Below are 14,061 nucleotides of genomic sequence, written 5' to 3' on the forward strand. Positions count from 1 at the left end.
CACTGATCCCTCCACCAGGACCCCCTCCAACTCTCCCTGCTCATCTGACTGGCTCCTTGTCATCCCTGAAATCTGTGGGCAGGAACAACAGGGTTTGATGACCCACCCTGCCTTCTTCTGGGGGAGGGGGGTTCAGGTTTCTGTTACCTGGTAACCCCTCACTTTATTAGACTGTTTAATGGGCTCCTAGGTTTCTGGGGTGAACTGATGCTGTAGGACTGGCCAACCACATAGTCCATTCCCCATGGGCAGAGTTTGGCTCAGAGGTTGTATCTAAAGCTACTCTGATAAGAATCCTAACCCTCTGGGGGCTGGAGAGGTGGCTCAGTGGTTAAGAGCACTGACTGCTCTTCCAGAGGTCCTGAGTTCAATTCCCAGCAACCACATGGTGGCTCACATCCGTCTGTAATGGAATCTGATGTTCTCTTCTGGTGTGTCTGAAGACAGCTACAGTGTACTCACATACATTAAATAAATAAATCTTTTAAAAGAGCACTGACCCCTCTTTCAGAGAACCGGAAATAGATTCTCAGCACCCACTTGGCAGCTAACAACCATCTGTAACTGCAATTCCAGGGGTCCCAATATCCTCTTCTGGACTTCATGAGTACTGTACATACATGGTGGCCAGATGTACATGCAAGCAAAACGCCCATACACATACAGTAAAAATAAATGAATCTTTTTATTTTAATCCCAATTCTATTGGCTTATTTTCTACCACCTCTGAGCATTTGCTCAAAGGCCTTGTACACAGAAAGAAACACCACAGGAGGGGGCTGGAGAGATGGCTCAACGGTTAAGAGCACCCAACTACTCTTCCAGAGGTCCTGAGTTCAATTCCCAGCAACCACATGGTGGCTCACAACCATCTGTAATGGGATCTGATGCCCTCTGCTGGTGTGTCTGAAGACAGCTACAGTGTACTTATATATAATAAATAAATAAATCTTAAAAAAGAAAGAAAGAAAGAAAGAAAGCAACACCACAGGAAAGCAGGACTGAGGTGGTGGCCATCCTGCCACACCACTTCACCATGCCTGAAATGGCCACTTCTTGACTTCCACCTTAGGCAAGCCAGTAAATTCTTCCCGGAAGCATGAACATGTTACAGCGAGGTGGGTTTCTAAGATCTGCAACTACAAGAATCCTGCTTCCTTCACCAGCTTGGTAGGCGGGAATAGGTTCAATGAAGCATGGGGGGCAAGAGGCATCCGGGGACTGTGCGGTGCTAGGATATGTGTGGTGTGAGGAATGGGAGAGGGAGAGAGCTTCCTCTTGCGAAAACAGCTTTCCTGGGAGAAATGTACACAGTGCCCACCAATATCCTAAGAACGAAGAACAATTTCCTCAGAGATCCCCCAGGGACACGGGTCATTTAATCAGCTACACTGGGAAGTTAGTATCCTGAAGGAACGACGGTGTCTTGGTTAGGGTTTGACTGCTCTGAACAGAGACCAGGACTTTGCAACTCTTTTTTTTTTTTTTTTCTTTTCTTTTCTTTTCTTTTTTTTTTTTTTTTTTTTTGGAGCTGGGGACCCAACCCAGGGCCTTGCGCTTTGCTAGGCAAGCGCTCTACCACTGAGCTAAATCCCCAACCCTCAGCAACTCTTATAAAGGACAACACTTAACTAGGGTTGGCTTACAGGTTCAGAGGTTCAGACCATTATCATCAGGGTGGGAGCACGGCAGTATCTAGACAGACACGGGGCTGGAGGAGCTAAGAGTTCTACATCGTCACCCAAAGGTAAACAAGAGAAGACTGGCTTTCAGGCTGCTAGGACTACAAGTGTCTTAAAGCCTGTGCCCACAATGACACACTTCCTCCAAGAAGGCTACACCTCCAAATAGTGCCACTCCCTGGGCCAAACATATTCAAACTGCCACAGATGACTTCTCCATGGCTGTGTAGATGGAGCCCCAAACCTCTCATGCTTTAAGCACCTATATCTTCTAGCTTCTACCCCCAAGAGCCACACAATTATGGAAGAATTGCATTAAACTAGTTGGGAGGGGTGACTGGAAACTTAGGTGAGGGCCCTATGACCTTCCTTGGCCTCCTTCTGTGAGGAAAGTGGTCAGTAGGTTCAGCTGTGACAATTCTCCAGCAGGCTTAGCAGAACTCCTGAAGATGCTGGCTGTTTGGCTCACAGGACAGTCTTATACAAAAATCCTTGTCTTTCCCCCTCTCAGCCACAGAACTTCCCTCGAATTTCCTTGGACAGATGGGAGGAGACTCTGACACGAGCTCCAGAGAGAGAGAGGAGGGTGAGATGGGCTGTCTCCCCAAAGCTGGTGGACCCTACTGGTCAACCTTCCCTTTCATGAAACCCTGCAGATGCATAATGATACTTTGAATGCCTTTGGCCCCATGAAAGCTGAAGGATCCTGGAGAACAGTTCATCTCCTGGAAGAAGCTTAAACTTGCTCAAGTCCCCGGTTAGCTACCTTTGTGTCTGTTTTTGTTTTTTTGGCTTTTTTTTTTTTTCTTTCTGAACAACCTGATGGGGGAGAAAAACTAGACTGCATGGGATGTGGGGGACCGCCACTGAGACTTCACTAACACTCAGGTTACTGACACAGAGGCATGGTCCCAGAAGAACTGTGTGATATCAATGCCTAGAGAGGAGCCGTGGCCATCTTAGTGGGGGGTATGTTGAGATGGCTGTCCTGTTCTGGAGGCAGGTGAGGAATTTCTGTTAAAAACCAGAAGTAGGGCTGGAAAGTTCTGAAAATCAGAGTTCTGATCTCAGCATCCATGTACCTGGGCATCCTACACATGCCTGTGATGCCATCGCCAACTGAGGTAGAGACAGGAGGATTACCAGGGCTTACTGGCTTTCAGACTAGCTGAGAAAATGTGAGTCCCAGGTTCAGAGAGAGACGGTGCCTCAAAGGAATAGGCAGAGGATGATAGATGAGGACTCATGACACCATGTTGTTGCCTCCATATATGTGCACGGACACACATGCACAAAGACACACACAGAGACACCCACAGAGAGAAACACACACACACACACACACACACACACACACACACTCCTTTTAATTAATTACATTTTTAGATTTTAATATGTGCATGTGGAGGTCAACGGACAGCTTGCAGAAGTTGATTCTTTCTACTCTGAGGACCGTTATGCTTGAACTCAGATCATCAGACTTGGAAGTAAGAGCCTCTGCCTGACGAGCCATCTTTCCAGTTCAATAAACACAACTTTTTTTTTTTTTTTTGAGACAAGGTTTTTCTGTGTAACCCTGGCTGTCCTGGAACTCACTCTGTAGCCCAGGCTGACCTTGAACTCAGAGATTCCCCCTGCCTCTGACTCCCAAGTACTGGTATTAAAGGTATGAGCCACCACTGCCTAGCTGTCAAGAAATACATTTTTAAAATATAAAATAAAAATAAAAAGCAATATTATTAGAGAATCATTCAGTCCATTCAGAAGGCTTACCATCCCTATAGCATTATTTATGATCTAAAAGCTGGCAAACAATCAAAGGTGGATAGGCTGTTTGGATAGAAGAACCCACTGTGACATATTCATTCTCCACTATGCCACATAGCAAATAAATAATTGGGAATACCCTTGGCTAATGTGGAAAATCTCCAACATGTATTTGTTTTTTCTTTTTTTTCTCTTTTTTTTTTGAGCTGGGGACCCGAACCCAGGGCCTTGCGCTTTAGGCAAGCGCTCTACCACTGAGCTAAATCCCAACCCCATCCAACATGTATTAATGTTCAGTGTGCTACTGTTCAGGGGAGCAGTGCATCTGACATGATACCTGTCTTCATCTACTTTCTGTTGCTATAACTGAATAACACATGCTGGACAGTTTGTAAGGAATAAAGGTTTACTGGCAAAGGGTGTAGCTCAACGGTGAAGCATATGCTTGGCATCCTTGAGGCCCTTTAGTTCCTGTCACCAGGAATAAAATAAAATAAATATGGAAGTTCATTTAACTCACAGTTCAGGAATGTGGGACCTCTGTGGTGGTTTGAATATGCTTGGCCCAAGGAGTGGTAGTATTTGGAGGTGTGGCCTTGTTGGAGTAGGTGTGGCCTTGTTGGAGTAGGTGTGGCCTTGTTGGAGTAGGTGTGGCCTTGTTGGAGTGGGTGTGGCCTTGTTGGAGTGGGTGTGGCCTTGTTGGAGTGGGTGTGGCCTTGTTGGAGTAGATCTGTCACTGTGGGTGTGGGCTATTAAACCCCCATCCTCATCCCACAGAAAGAAACACACACCCAGACACACAGAGACAGAGGCTGGAGGCCAGGCTTCCAGCAGCCTTCAGATGAAGATGTTGAACTGTCAGCTCCTCCTGCACCATGTCTGCTCATGTGCTGCCATGCTCCTGCATTGATGATAATGGACTGAACCTCTGAACCTGTAAGCCAGCCCCAACTAAAGTTGTTTTCATTAGAGTTGCCTTGAGGAACTGGAGAGATGGCTCAGGGGTTAAGAGCACTGACTGCCCTTCCAGAGGTCCTGAGTTCAATTCCCAGCAACCACATGGTGGCTCACAACCATCTGTAATGGGATCTGGCGCCCTCTTCTGGTGTGTTTGAAGACAGCTACAGTGTACTTATATATAAATAAGTAAATCTTCAAAAGAAAGAGTAAAGATTTTCGACTTAGCTTTAATTTTCTTACAGATACGATTTTAAATAACTTAATTACTATAAAGAACTCCCCAAGAATCCATCTTTATTTCTACCGGACAGCCATTCTCAGTAGAAGTTGGACACTTATTTGGAGGCTTGAGCCCTCATCACTCCTGGCCCACTTGGTTGGCTGGTATGCGCTTCTACCGTGATCCCCTCTACTCTTTCCTTATCAAATAACCTTGGTGAATTTCTTGGGGAGAAATGAGCAAGACCTTATTCATCTCAGATGGGGCAGCAAGAACAGACCAATAAAATGATCCCACTCACGTCTTAACTTCATGACCAGTGAGTTTAATGCCATTTTTTTTCTTCTTTTTTTTTTCTTTTTTTCCGGGGCTGGGGACCGAACCCAGGACCTTGCGCTTCCTAGGCAAGCGCTCTACAACTGAGCCAAATCCCCAAACCCTTAATGCCATTTTTTAACAGGAGCATGTGTAACTTAAAAACACCATTTCTGCCAACAATTATGAAGTATTTAAATAACCTAACAAGAGGGGGGGGCCTCCCTGTTCCTCACGGGCTCTCTGGGGAGCTCCTGGTGGGCTGCCACATGGGCTGTCTTGTGTGGGTACCCACAGTTGTTCTGATATGGAGCTGCAGGTCATCCCGGGGGACACAGTTCCACAGCAGCAAGTGTGAGGGGTTCCTGTCTCCCTTCTCCCAGCTGCTTTACTCCCAGAATCTCTCAAGGTCTTGGGCCTTCATCAGCCTAAGCAGGCCTCATCTTCACGAAGAGGAAGCCACACCCGCAGCTTCCTCTCCCACCAGCTCATGAATCCATGGGCTTTATTTCACAGCTACTGACCTACACTGATTCAAAGGTGGGCCAGCAAGATGGTACAAGGCTGTTTGCCTCCCCTGAAGGGAAGCCACAGCACGGAGGAAGACAGCACATACTATTTTTCTAACCAGTTTTCTGGACTAAGCAGCTGAGACCTCTTTCTTAAGGATGCCCAGGGAACCCCAGCCTGTGCTCCAAGCCTCTGCCGGATAATTTTGCTGTTTCTTACTCTTCTCCGTCTGCCAACAGTCTAGGGCTGGGGAAAGGTGTGCGACCTTAGTTCAGGACCTGTGTGGGGTCAGGTGGAGGCCCAGGCTGCTCACCTGGAGCCCTCGCTGAAGACTTGCAGACGCAGCAGTGGACTGCGCTCCCTGGAACGCCCTCCCTCCCCCCAGCAATGAGCACAAGGTGCGCCCTGTGGGGGGCCTGCCTGGTGGTCAGGTGACTCTGCCTTCTGTAGGAGGTCATCTCAGGGAGGGGAAGGGTTGGATGGGGGCAGCACGCATGGTTGTCTCCACAGAAGCAGATGCAGACCACGCAACACTGTACATGTCTGAAGAAGAGTTTGGAACGCTAGTGTTTCCAATGGAAAGGCCTGCGAGAATGGTAGGGTCTGGAAAATGGCTGCTCGGTGGCCACCGTAGCATGTCTCAAGAAATTGGCTAGCGGGGAAGGGAGAGAAGAAAGGAAGAATGACAGAGAACCAGCTATGATGCAGGCTCTTACCCAAAGCTGTCCAGCAAAGATGTGTGGGCAGGGATGACCTTAGCAGTCAGAGGCCACCAAACTCTATGGCTGAAGGAGCTAGAACTCTAAAAGCCTGGAGCCGGTAGGACAGAACCAGAACTGAGTGACCGGCACCCAGAACACGGCACCAAGCACCTAGAATCAGAACCTGAAATCTAACATACAAAGCCTGAAAATATCAGAGTCAAAGCCGAACTGTCAGGGCCACCACCCAGCAGCGCAGACTTGAGGCCCAGAGTACACATTAGAACTCAGATTCAAGAACCTTCAGCCGAGGGGTTGGGGATTTAGCTCAGTGGTAGAGTGCTTGCCTAGGAAGCACAAGGCCCTGGGTTCAATCCCCAGCTCAAAAAAAAAAAAAAAAAGAACCAAAAAAAAAAAAAAAAAGAACCTTCAGCCGAGCTCCAAGCCCACAGCACGGAGCCCAGAACTCAAGATTTACTAGAACTCAAAGTCAGGGGAGCCAGATGCCAGAGGCTGGGACTTCCTCAGGCAGTAAGCGACTCAGAGCCTTGCCCTCTGGCTGTAACCTGGAGACCTTGATGGTCGGGGTGGGGCCACAAGAGGAGGGAAGTGCAAGGAAGAGGTAAAATCTGAAGAAAATAACACGCAAGCACACGCATACACACACATACACACACACACACACACACACACACACACACACACACACACACACACACACAAAATACCATCCAAGCAGCCTCAGCTATTTTGGCCAGACTTTGGCCTCACCCATAAATGAGTGACCAGAGCCTGGGCTCACAAGATTAATAATTACATGGAGTGTTTATTCTCTATACTGGGTTGGGGCAGCATCAGGTCACGGAAAGGCTTGTCTTCCCCATCTGTTCTAGGTTGGAGCTGGGCAGCTCAGAATGAAATCCAGGTTCTCCAAACTGGCAGAGGTGACCCACGTCTTTAATCCCAGCCCTCAGGAGGCAGACACAGGCTGGTCTCTGTGAGCCTGGTCTACAGAGTGAGTTCTAGGTCAAAGGCTATGTAGTGAGACCCTGTCTCAAATCAATCAATCAATCAATCAATCAGCCTAGGCTCTCCAGAGGTGGAGACCAGGAGACGAGGGCCTGCTTTGGGCCCACAAAGGGTGGTGGCAAGATGTGGCCCATTGTATCAGCCAGCCTGCTGCTAAGACCCTGTCCCTCACAGAGGCAGTGGTCTGATGGTGGGAAGGAATGGTCGCTGCTGTCTCCCACGCCCAGCACTGTGCTGGCCCACAGGGAAGCCCATGAGTTTATTGAGTTAATAACATGCTTGTGAGAGAAGCTAGGAACTCTGACAACACTGATTGACAACTCCATGGGACCAGTGGGCTAATCAATCCCGATTGAGGGACACCAGTTTCATAACTCTGGCACACAGGAGGCTGAAGTAGAACCATGAGTTCAAGGCTAGCCTGGGCCATACAGCCAGACCTTACCTGAAAAAAAAATCCAACTTTTGGAAAAAGTGGTTCTGAATGTTGCTTTGTTTTTCCTCAATTATTCCCAGGCTTTAGGATCCACTTAAAGCCTTCATGTAAAGCAAACCATATATTTAAACAGCAAGTGGCCCGGGGGTGGTAGCATAGCCCTTTAATCTGGCAGATTCACACATGTTCTGTAACCAAGGGGAGTTCTGTAAGTTCAAGGCCAACCTAATTTACACAGCAAGTTTCAGAGCAACTGGCTACCCAGGGAGAGCCTGTCTCAAAACAAACAAACAGGCAAAAAAAAAAAAAATTAATCTTAAGAACTAAGGCATCAGGGCTGGAGGCGGAGACGGCTCAGCTGTTAAGAGCACTGGCTGCCTTTCTAGAGGGAGATGTTTAATTCTCAGCACCTACAGGGCAGCGAACAACTGCTGATAACTCCAGTTCCAAGGGATCCAGCGCCCTCTTCTGGTGTCCTTGGGCAATGCACACAACGGGTGCACAGATGTATGCAAGCAAGACGCTCAAATAATAAATAATTAATTTAATGTAATTGAAAAATAGCTGAGGCCTCAGCTAGTTGCTACACTCCTGCAGCCTGTTCTACCTAGTCCCCACCCCATCCCACCCCCACTCCACCCTCCTGCCTTCAGCTGTTGTGCTTACTGCCCTGAGGGAATCAGGGCTCTTTTTTTTTTTTGGCTGGTGTGCTGAAACTCAATATATGTTAGCCTCTCTGTTGACCCTGGCCAAGCCGTTGCCATTTACCCTACCCATGGCAGCTGGCTCCTCCCTCAACCTGGCTCTCCAAGGTCAACCCTGGCTCTTGGTTTCAATTCTGCTTTGTTCCTGAGTTACATCTCAGCAGTGGCATTTGGCCCAGCTGACCAGTGTGTCTCTCAAAACTTGGTCAACCCTGGTATCTGGGGCAGTTGTTATTTTGTTCTTCCTCCCAATCTGGTATGCCTCTTCATCTCCCTTGCAGGTCTCTCTTGCTCTGTGGGTAAACTCTTATCCCCCCAACCCCTGGACCCCTGTTCCCTTTATAACGCATGCTTTCTCTAGGGTGTAACTCCCTACTAAGGTCAGAGGGTTAGCATGAAGCCCTGTTGAACACTGGCCACTTCACTCTCTGCCCGGGTGTTGGTCAATAGGCCAAGTGGATAACAGAGGCAGGATTTTAAAGGGAACCAGGCCTACATCCGCAATTAGCTTGTCTCCTGTCTTACACTATGCCTCTGGGTGGCTTTGTTTTCACTGTAGGCCAAGGGTACTTCTCCTGCTCAGCCTTCTAAGAGAGGCATCTAAATGGGAACCACCATGGCCACCAGACCAATCTTTAGCTTAGGTTTTCTGATGATCACTGGCTGTGGATCCGTAGGTGGCTCAGCAGGTCAAGGCACCTACTACCAAGCTGGAGGACCTGAGTTCATTCTCCAGGACCCGACCTCCACATATACTCCATGGCTATGCCACACCTGGGAAGCACACGGACTAAAATGTAATAAAAATGTAACAAAAGACCACTGGCTACTTCCTTTAGAAAACAGGCCTGGCCAGATGAAGGGAGGCTCAGGCAGAGCACCTGGGAGGCCTTTGCATCCTGTGCAGGGGTGGACAGCGGTTCGAGAGATGCTGGACAGACAGCCCCTGGAGGATTACAAAAGCGTGGCAGGGGAGAGGTTGCCGGGAGAAGAGTTAGAAGAAGAAGGGATGTAGGAAAAACAAGAGTCGGATGCCTTCCTAGTATCTGGCTGGGATCCAGACCCTGGGTGCTGTTTGCAAAGTCTGTGAACATGAAGGAGCTGAGGACGGTGTGAGGATCTCAGTGTGCTCGACTGGCACAGCCACGTGATCCTGTCAGAGACCCATCTGACAGACTGTGCCTCGCTCCCACAGATGGCTTATCCTCTCCTCTCGGGGGCATCTCCCCACCATAAAATCCCCCTAACTACCCAGGTGCTAACCTTAGGAAGAAGGTCTAGGGGAGCCTCTCTCCAGAGCCTGCATGTAAGATTGGACCATCTGTGGACCTGCAGCCTCAGTCACCAACTAGGGAGGAAGCAGACAGACTCGGGCGGATGACCAAAAGGAGGGGATGCTAGGAGACAGCATGCTTTTAAAAGTCCTTGGGTATGAAGTCCACGGCATTTTAGAATCATATCTTTTAGGATGTATTTGTTAAATCATTCTGTTTATTCTAGTCATCGATCTTCCCCCAGGAAGGAAGGTAGAGTTTAAATATCAAAACAAAACAAAACAAAACCCAAAAAACCCAAAACCAAAGAACAAACAGCCTTCCCCCACCCCTCTCTCTGGCCTTGGCTGTCCTGAAAAATCACAGCAGAGATCCCCCTGCCTCTGCCTCTCAAATGCTGACTCTAAGGCATATGCCATAATCCCTGTTAAAACCATTATTGCTGGGCAGTGGTGATGCATGCCTTTAGACCCAGCACTTGGGAGGCAGAGACAGAGGGATCTCTGTAAGTTGGAGGCCAGCCTGGTCTACAAAGCAAGTTCTAGGACAGCCAGGGCTACACAGAGAAACCCTGTCTCCAAAAAACAAAACAAAACAAAACAAACAAAAATTACTTTGTCTTTTTTCTTTTTTTTCTTTTTTTCGGAGCTGGGGACGGAACCCAGGGCCTTGTGCTTCCTAGGCAAGCGCTCTACCACTGAGCTAAATCCCCAACCCCCCTTTCTTTTTTTTTTAATCCAAAGCTTTGCTTTGTTTTGTTTTAACCTAAAATCTTTTTTAACATCCAGTCTTTCAACTGTGAACTCCTGTCAAATCAAAAATAAATTAAACACAACCTTATTTCAAGAGGGAAGAACCAGGGCACAGTCACAATCAAATCAAAGCAAAACCAGACTCCGACTGTGTAAACAATACAGCGTCCTCCTGGGATCCACTCACCGTCTTCTGCACTGCTCCAAGGGGCTCAGGGTCACTGCTTTGGCTCCGCCCTCTGCAGCACACACAGCTTCTCTTCTAGGCTCCAGGGGGCTCCACTCCACTGCTCCTGTCATTGATGGTCATCCCACGGTACTGGCCCAAAATGTCCCATCTCCAAAATGTCTGGTGTTCTATTGCAACTGGGCTGCACTTTCGGTAATAGCTTCTCCTGAGCTCTCTTTATGATGCCAAACTTACATTTTTCTGCATGTCCTTTCCAATCCTGGGACCTCCCCTACCCCTGAGGCTGCACCTTCACCAATGTCCTCTCCTGGCCTCTCACAATGCCCAGCCTCAGCTGCTCTTCATGACCCCTTCATGCCTTCAAAACCGGTACCACCTGGGTGACCCTTACACATTACCAAGTTCAGCTGCCACTGTGAGGTACAACGTTGGCTGCCTCTGGAACGCAGCTTCCCTGTGCTCTCAGAAAACACTTCCCAGGAGACTTCACTTCGACAATGTCGGTTCCCTCTTCATCACCAGTTCTGGTATCTTGTTAATCGCAGCTGATTCTTCAGCCCCAGCTGACCGGAACCACAGAACCTTAATTCAAAGCAACAAATGGCCCCGGTAGGCTTTAAGCTTCCCTCTGAAACTTCACAAGCCAAGCTTCCATCTTTGCCTGGCCCTCAGCGTTCTTGTGTTTCAAGCCCCTGCACAACAGCTCACCAACCCTGAACACTCAACGGGCTTTTCTTGCACGAAGTTTCAAAGTCCTTCCATAGTCCTCACCAAAACAATATGGTCGGGTCAGTCACAACACCCCCTGCTATCCTGGTTCCACTTTAGTTAGGGTTGCTATGATTGTGCGGAAACACCATGGCCAAAGCAACTGGGAAGAAAATTGGGCTTACACTCGCACATCGTAGTTACATCATAGAAGGAACCTGGAGGCAGGAGCTGCTGCAGAGGCCATGGAGGGATGTTACTTCCTGGCTTGCTTCCCCTGGCTTGCTCAGTCTGCTTTCTTATAGAACCCAGGACCACCAGCCCAGGGATGGCTCCACCCACAATGGGCTGGGCCCTTCACCACCAATTTTACTAATTCAGAAAATGCCCTTCAGGCTTGCACACAGCCCAATCTTATATGCAAAGCCGACACAAAGCTATCCAGTACAAGGTTTTCTTATTTGTATCTTATTTTATATGTATAGGTACTTCGCCTATGCAGCAAATGTGAGTCTGAGGAGGCCAGAAGAGGGCCTCGAATGCCTTGGAACTGGAGTTACAGAGGGTGTGAGCCACTATGTGGGTGCTGGGAACTGAACCCAGGTCCTCTGGGAAGGCAGCTAGTGCTCTTAACGCCTGAGCCATCCCTCCAGTCTCTAAATCCGTTCTAATTACTACTCCATAGTGGCTAGGCCTTTGCTTCCGTTCCTCACAACTGCTGGGACTGCTGGGTAATTTTCAGAGTGAAATGGGTTTCTGGACCAACAGTTACAAACCAAGATTTGAAACTGAGCCTGGAGGCCCCCACCTTTAATCCCAGGACTTGGGAAGCAGAGGCAGGTGGATGATTTCTGAGTGTTTGAGGCCCGTCTGCTCTATGCATTGAGTTCCAGGCCAGCCAGAACTACATAGTGAGACCCTGTCTCTGAAAAAAAGAACAACTGGGGGCTGGGGATTTAGCTCAGTGGTAGAGCACTTGCCTAGGAAGCGCCAAGGCCCTGGGTTGATCCCCAGCTCCAAAAAAAACAAAAAAAAAACAAAAAAAAACAAAAAAAAAAAAAAAAAAAGGCCCGAAACCGGAAGGGAATAACAATCAAATGTAAATAAAAATACTCAAGTTAATAAAGATTAAAAAATAAAAATAAAAACTGGCCAAGCAAATTTAGGGTCACTCTGCCTAAAATGTAAGGGTGCAGCACAGGGTCAAACCACTTTTGTAGCATTGTACAATACCCCGCGTTCCATCTTCAGCATCAAAAAGCCAGTTCCAGTTGTACCTCATCCCTCCCCCTCTCTTTCGGGCATTCTGTGGCCTAAATTATCCCTTTGAGGTAGAGCTGGAATCTGGCCAAGCCGGGCTTATTCCGTGCTTCTGGACACATCACAGAGAGGCAGTGGAGACTCACTATGCCCAGACTGTGAAGCACCGATCGGTTAACCTTGCTCAAGCGGAAGCAGGAACTGTGCAGAAGTGCTTGTCTTCCTTGCTAGAGAAAGGTTAGGGAAATGTCGCCCTGAAGATACTGAGTGGGTCTGCAGTTCCAGCGACCCTGAGTAATCGGGGCAGCTGGGGAGTCTTGAAGATCTGTTGACATAGAACCTCAAGGTGACCCCAGGGCCCTGTCTCTCAACCCTATCCCTAGCCCGTCACCCCAGCTCTTGCTGTGGTTCCTGCTTCTGCTTCCTCGGACATTCCAACCCCAGCCCAGCGTGCTTTGCTCCCCCTGAGCTAAAAGAATCCATTTTCTTCCTTCTCTTGAGACACCCCGCCATCCCACCATGCAACACTGGAATGCACCGGTTCTCAACCTGTGGGTTGCCTAAGAGTTCCCGTTTCACAGGGGACCCCTAAGGTCATCGGAAAACACAGGTATTCCCATTAAGATTCACAACAGTAATAAAATTATAGCTATGAGGTAGCAATGAAAATAATTTTATGGTTAGAGTCAGGACAACATGAGGAACTGGATTAAAGGCTCGAGGCGTTAGGAAGGCTCAGAACCACTGCTCTGGTGGTACCTGCATTTGTCATAACACCTGGTTGCCCTTTCTAGTCCCTAAGAGAGGACACCATTTGCAGCTGTCTCCCCGCTAGACCTTGGGCATGCTGAGGGCAGTGGCTGTGTGTGCTTTGACCCTACGACTGTACCCCAGCATCTACCTCAGACCTTAGGATCTACTACACATTCATGATGTGCTTGTTAGGGTTGGGGAGGAGGTGTCTCCTGTGAACGCTTTCCCACAGGACTGACTGTGTACCACGTACTTCCAGATCCCGACTGTCCCTCTCCCTCTTCCTGATGCCTTTTTCCTGTCCTCTATTCCTCCTGGCCCATCCTCCCCTCAGCATCTCAGCTGCTGTCGCCCTCTCTGCTTGCAGAAGCCTTTCCGACGCATTCCACGTCAACATTTTAAGAAGGATTCTAAACCGCCCAGCCGTACAGACATCCAGAAGTGTGACAAGGTCACCAGATGTCCGGGTCACTCTCTGGGGAGTCCTGTCCATTCATAAGGGACGAAACAGACTCACTTTCAAGTCCCTAAGAACAAGGTACCCGAGGGGTGTCAGGGTCTCTGTCCAGGGCAGGGATGGGCCTGTGCCCTGGCTGGGTTGCGATTTGTGCTGGTGTGGTGAGAGAGGGCAGCCTGGCCCTCCACTCCCCCCTCAGAGCTAAAGATTAGCAATTAACTGGGAGGCATCTTGGGGTAAAGTTAATTTAATGGGGGACAGAGGGAGGGCAGCTAAAGTTCTTCTAGTTCATAAAGGACTTTGCCCTTGACCCGAGGGTATAAAGAGGAGGCGGGTCTTAGTT

The sequence above is a fragment of the Rattus rattus genome, chromosome 14 (assembly GCF_011064425.1).
Source record: "Rattus rattus isolate New Zealand chromosome 14, Rrattus_CSIRO_v1, whole genome shotgun sequence".
NCBI classification, from domain to species: Eukaryota; Metazoa; Chordata; class Mammalia; order Rodentia; family Muridae; genus Rattus; species Rattus rattus.